Source organism: Theobroma cacao, chromosome 4 (genome assembly GCF_053813885.1).
Source record: "Theobroma cacao isolate CCN51 chromosome 4, ASM5381388v1, whole genome shotgun sequence".
NCBI lineage: Eukaryota > Viridiplantae > Streptophyta > Magnoliopsida > Malvales > Malvaceae > Theobroma > Theobroma cacao.
Genome location: NC_142642.1, coordinates 29,711,248 through 29,717,879, shown reverse-complemented (window position 1 = coordinate 29,717,879; position 6,632 = coordinate 29,711,248). Strand labels below are relative to the sequence as shown.

Here is a 6,632-nt window from a genome sequence, read left to right as displayed (position 1 = left end):
TATAAAATGATTTTATTTAAACCCTAATACCACAATCAAATTCTGTTAAATTTAAATGTAAATTATTAATTTCGAAACCTTTAAAAATTAGAGGAAATTAATAAAATAAGATGGAAAAATATTTAAAGTTATATTTAACTTTATCAACCATAAATACAATCTTTAATCTAGAAAATTTCAACTTAAAGTAAAAAATATACCTTAAAATATTAAACAAAATAAAAACATAAAAAATAAATAAATAATTAGAAGGGTGAAACTCAGATTCTATGGTTGTAATAAGAGGTTTGCCATGTCCAAATTAATCAAGTCAGAACAAGGAGTTAATTTTATAATCATCGGTAACTCCATATCTCTGTTTTTTCAATTTTTTTAAAAGAAAAACCTAAATCAACATATTTTTGCTTATTTGACATTAGCTCAAGTAAAAAACTAACTTAAATAACCAATTTCAAATTTGTTTACTATTATAAATACAAGAAGAAAGAATTTATTTAGCAATTATATATTGTTTTATTTTAACATAATACAAGTTATTCATTTAAATTTGACTTCAGATATGAAATTTTTACAATTTTTTTTATAGAAGGAGAATTCAAACTTAATATTTGTCAAAATGATAAATTAATTTACATATTTTAGAATCAAATAATTAAGTAAAAAAAATTTATATATATTTTCAACACCTTAAATCTTTTACACTTAAAAATTTGGCTTATTAATAAGCATATCAATAATAATTTACTCGAACAGTATAGAGACTTCGCAAGTCTATTCACTATTCAAAACTATGGACAAAATGAAATGAATAATCAAATAATATATCTACAAAATCAATAAAAAAAAATAAAGACACATCTACAAGAGGAAACTAACGAACACAAAATATGAATGAATGTAAGAAACTACAAGAGGAAATTGTGAGAATGGTATTACACATGGCTCACACATTTAGTTAGGCTGACAAGCTATTTTCATCCATAACACACCTTACGTCTTCAGACATTGTCCTTCGTAATGGACAGTTGTTGCGTGTGTGATTGGTTTGTTTGTAACTTGAACATGTTTTCGGTCGTCGCACTTATGGAGGCGCTGATTGACTTGGAGATGGTGTGGATTTGTGGACGAAATTGCAAATGGGGATGGGTAATTCTGTCTATTATGCCTGTACCTCTTGCATTGTGAATATCTCCATGCTCGACTACCTTAACCAGCCGATGGAATTCTTCTCCTCCTAGGTCTTCTCGCTTGGCCTCGCTAAGGTGGTGGCAAGACGATAATTTGTTTCACATAAAGGGGGATGTCCCATTCACGAGGATGCCCTATCGAGGGAATCGACCTCGCATAACCCTCCACAAAAACGGTTGTCTTGTAGTAGTTAGCGTAGAATTCAATGACTTCACGTTTGCATTTATTAAAAAATACAATGAACTCAATATTCAAGCACAATGTAAATGCTATGTTAATTAGTGTTCAAATAAAAAATAAAGTTATTCTGACCTTATTACTGCAATGGCTTGGCTGCATGGCAGTAAATATGTTTGGAACTCACAACATGAACACATATTCCTGGACAGGTTTAGAAGTCCGTCTGTCTTCCCCTTTTTTAACTTTGAACTCCACTCAATTGATAGGTTTAGCTACAAAGCAATGTGCATCATTGAGCCGTTTGCTTAACTGCTTGGTAACCCAAGGGCTGAGGGGCATGGTCACCTTGATGGCCTTGTCGTATCAATCATGGAACAAACGTTGAAACATGTCTCTGATGAATTCTATCAAAACAGTGATTGGCATTTGTTTCGCATGCTTCAAGCATGAGTTAATGCATTCCGTAATGTTGGATGTCATGAGTTGGTATCACCTTGTCGGTGAACGTGCATGTGCCCATCTTTTAAGGCTTATTCTCATAAGGTCAGTGTGGGCTCCGGCATGAATCTGCTTGAGCTGGTTCATATGTCTGTTGAAATCGAAAACCTTATAGCAATCTTAAGCAAGGGTGAAATCATCGAAACGTCGTCGTGCTTGAACTTGTTTTTAAAGTTTTTCTTCAAGTGGTAACCGTATAAACTGTGGTACGTTTCTGGGTATGCATTTTGGATTACTTTCTTAATGCCGAGATGCTGATCAGAAATGAACATAGTGTTTTCAGAACAACCAACCGTATCACATAGCTTGCTAAGAAACCATGTCCATGAGTCTTTGTCCTCAACATGGCCAATGCCAAACGCAACTGGATATATGCCTTTGTTCGCATCTCTACATATAGCGACAAACAAAATACCCTTGAACTTGCCTTTCAGATGTGTTGCATCAATTGCAACCGTAGAACGAATTACATCCTTAAACCCCTGAATACAAGCCTCGTATGACCAGAAACAGTATTTGAATCTTTGTGCCTCATTAGTAGCCATTGTAGTGACTGTGCCAGTTTTTTCTTATATCAACATATAAAAATATGAGGGTAGTAGTTGAAATGACTCTTTCGGAAGACCGAAAACAAGCCTCTCTTCATACTCTTTTGCTTGTCAGACCTTACCATACAAGTATTCCAATTCCCACTAAACCCTCATCTCACCAATTATGTCCTTAGGTCTCAATTATCTTTACATCCGCGGTTAGAAATCGCCCTTGCAAACCATCGACAGTACACATGTGTGCTTTGTGCAACGTCTGAACTTGCTAATATTCTCATTCAAGGAATTTCGTTGCACGCACACCGAACTTGCTTGCCTTATCCTTGCAACCAACCTTATAACGACCTTTACGTGACCTTTTTACTCTTATCCCAAACTGCATTTTTAGGGCTAACATGTTCAAAGCTCGTTTCAACTCGGCCTTCGAGGAAAACATTCTTCCTCCGTATAAGCGATTATTGGCATATGTTGACTCCTCAGTGGTAATTGTTTGGAAGGAGAACCTTTCTGCACCTGGTGGAATTAGCCACGTACAAGATATCCCTGCATTTTTTTTCCTGATAACTGTCATCGAGCAATGTATCAGGAAAGCAAATCTCATTCTTACTAGAGATGGGGTTATTGTATATGGGGTCATCACATTGAACATCTCTTACATCAACACCTCCAACAAGTTCTGTTTCACCTTCAACATTATTACAAATTGGAATGTCACTGTCATAAAGCCAGTCATCGTCTAAACTGTCATCATGCCATTCATCAGGCCCATAATCTGAATTGTCATCAAATCTATCTTCAAGGGTAGGGAACAAATCCTTATTTCCTTCATCAGACGTAATATTATCCTTGAGCGTCGCAATGTCACCCTTCAACGTTGTAGTGTTGTCCTCAAGTATCGTATTCTCATTTGAAAATGGCATTACACCCTCTACAGTTTCACCTGATCGTTGCATTTGTTGGAGAGAAGCAAGTAGTTGGTTTGATGCATATCTTGATCGGAATTGTGTAGCCAACTGTTCTATGAATGTCGTGTGTCTACTGGGCTGCACAAACTCTTGTGCATACGTTAATTGCTATTGTTGTGGGTTACAGACCGAATGTTGTGGTATATGTGAAACATTATAAATCTCACTTTGATTGAGCTGATTACCATATTCTGCTTTTTCATGTGACATGGCATTTGTTTGGCATCCCTTAATGCTGACATACATAACCGAAACATTCTTCTGTTTTAGCAAAATTAATGCAATATCCTCATCGTCCTTGATAATTGTGCGTGATAGTTCTTCGGGTGTACTAATCGATGCATGTAACTCAATCTCATCAATTTCAGAGTTTACCTCAACAACATCTTCAACCAGCTTCAGCAAGCGCATAAATGATAAATCACTTCTAACCTTCTGCATTTGTGACTCACCACCCTTGTAAATGCCATCCACTCACTGACCACCGTATTTTATCACAAGTCGCACAATTGGAACCCCACTGAAATTTTGAAAACCAACAATTTGTCAAACATTTTACACATTACATGCCCTGTTCTAAAATTTGTCACTTATGTTGTTACACACCATTTTCAAAAAGTGTTACATGCCATGCTTAAAAAATGTTACACGCCATGCTCAAAAATGTTACATGCAAGTTCAAAAATTGTTACACGCCATGTTAAATAAAAATGTTACATGCCATGTTCTAACACATGTTATTTTAGTATTTTTTTACATGCCATGTGCATTATAGGTGATTACGTGTAACAATTCTGGGTAATGTTTCTAATCCATGTTCTAATTTACACAAAAAGTTTCAAAAATTTATGTGTTGCAGTAATAAACCCAATAACATATCTTGATGTCATCTTCGCTATATTGTCTGTTTATCAACAACAATATGGTCAGATACCGAAAGATAGACCACAGCACGATGACAATGGTGCTCAACATAAAGTTGACAGAGCTCATACAGTTCAAAGAGCTGAGAGCGTTGATGACAATGGTGCTTAATAGAGAGTTGACAGAGTTGATATAGTTTAGAGAGCTGAGAGAGAGCGAGCTTAAATAACTGAGCATTTATTTCCATTTTCTCTATGGTGGGAGAGAGATATTGAAAGATTAATTTGCCACGATGTTTTTAAGGGTATTTTGGTCTACTCATGCTTATTTTTGCTTAGAAGCAAATAACTTTATATGGGTGGTTATTTCTGAAATCATCTTATAACAAAGGTTATTTCTCACAATTTCCTCTTCCTCCAATAGCACCTTCACTAGGATTATTACGAGGATACTTCATCTGTGTTGAATTGAAGGTAGCCCTCTAATGGCTTTTGCCAAGCATCTGATCTTCCTGCTGTCTTCACTTTCCTAGGGACAATGATGGAGTAAAGTTCTCTAATGATATCATTGACAGATAAATTTGCATTAGGCCATTTTGCCTTTGACTTTGAGGAGTTCCAAAACTTAGGAGCCATCCCAGCTTTTACCTTTGAAAATCATGTCATTTTTTGTTAGCCAAATCGACCACACAATGGCATTGAATGCCATCCACCACACACTACCATGTCTCAAGTTAGTTATTAGCTCATTCCACATTTGAAAACAAATAACGGGGTTCTTATTCCCCACTTAATCAATATTCCAATGGGTAGACCAACATTGCCAAAGCTTTCAAGTTTCATAACAAGTAATGAATAAATGTTCAATGGTTTTGATCTTAGTTCTATAGAGAAGGCAAGTGGAAGCTTCACCTCGTAGCAAGCCTCTTCTGACCAGCATATCTTTTACGACTATTTGTCCCTTTAGGAGTTTCTAGTAAAAGACTTCCACTTTTTGACTTGCAAGGCCAACCCATATAGCTTTCCAATGATCTGAATAAAAAGTGTTAGTGGACACAACAGCTCTGCAAAATGAACTAGAGTTGTAAATCCCACTAATGTTGCTTTTTCAGATGAGTTTATTTGGGAATTCCCTCCCAAGAGTTTGCAGCTCTAAAAAGCCACTGAAATCATCCCATTGGTCTTTTTCCTAGCCATTGATACTTCGTTGAAGACCCATATTCCATCTCCACTCATTTTCATGCCACTGCTCAAAATCTTCCACCACACCATTTTTATTGTTAGCTAGATCGTGAATTCTCGAGTAAAGAGTTTTGAGGAAAACTCCATCAATCCATTCTTCATCCCAGAACATAATTTTTTGCCATTACCTAAAGAATATCCCATCCTGTTGATGCAAAGATACTAGCATAATCACAATCTTGATGCAAAGAGTTTGTGATGGTTCTCCAAATAGTCGAAGCTTTAGGGTCATTGCCATTTGCCAGAAGTATCCTCCTACTTTCATCCATAACTTTTTCAATCACAATGTTTCTCCATAAGCTTTCTAGTTCATTGATGTACCTCCACGCCACTTGTTGAGGAGGGCTTTTATTTTTAATACTCAAATCAACCATTCTTAGCTCCCCATGTCTTTATAATTACAAATTGATGACCACCAAACATGATGAATTTTATTCTCGAGATTAGGCCCACCCCAAAGGAACCTTTTTTGAATTTTCTCAATTATGTTCTTTATGGTTGCTGGCAATTAGTAGAGAGACATAAAGAATATCAGAAGATTTCCCATTACTGACCTTCGGAGTGTTACTCTTCCACCTATAGAAAGGGACCTAGCTTTCCAAGCTGCCAATTTGTTTTCGAACCTTTGGATCATAGGCTACCACATGCGGGTTGAATTAGCCACAGCCTTGAGAGGAAAGCTAATGTAGGTTGTGGGGAAAATGCCTACTTTGCTGTTGATACTATTTACCCAATTGTTCACCCATGTTTGTATGACTCTTACTCCATAGAAGCAGCATTTTGGAAAGTTGACTTTTAACTTGGAAATCACTTGAAAACATATAAGAAGCCTTGCAGCATTCAATAAACTAGCCGAATCAGGTTTGCAGACAATTTTCGCATCATCCGTGAATTGAAGATGGGAGATGGTAATACCTTTAAAGCCAACCTAGATCCCTCAAATCAGCCCCTTTTCACAAGCATTATGCATTAAGACACTAAAATTTTCCACTACCAAATTGAATAATAAGGGCGAGAAGGGGCACCCCTGCCGTAGTCTAGTAGGTTTGCCTTTCACAAGAATAGAGATAGATACCATTGAGATACAAGTCATCACTTGTGTTCATCATCTATCTCCAAATCCCATTTTATTTAAGGTGAAATCCAGG

At 36.3% G+C, this 6,632-nt stretch overlaps 1 non-coding gene across 1 annotated transcript; it reads right to left on the bottom strand.

Annotated features, from left to right (window-relative positions):
* Positions 1–255: 255 nt before the first annotated feature.
* On the bottom strand, positions 256–348 carry LOC148763248 (small nucleolar RNA snoR8a). Its single transcript, XR_016026089.1, has one exon. It is a non-coding gene; the product is annotated as a small nucleolar RNA snoR8a (small nucleolar RNA).
* Between the last annotated feature and the right edge of the window lie 6,284 nt (positions 349–6,632).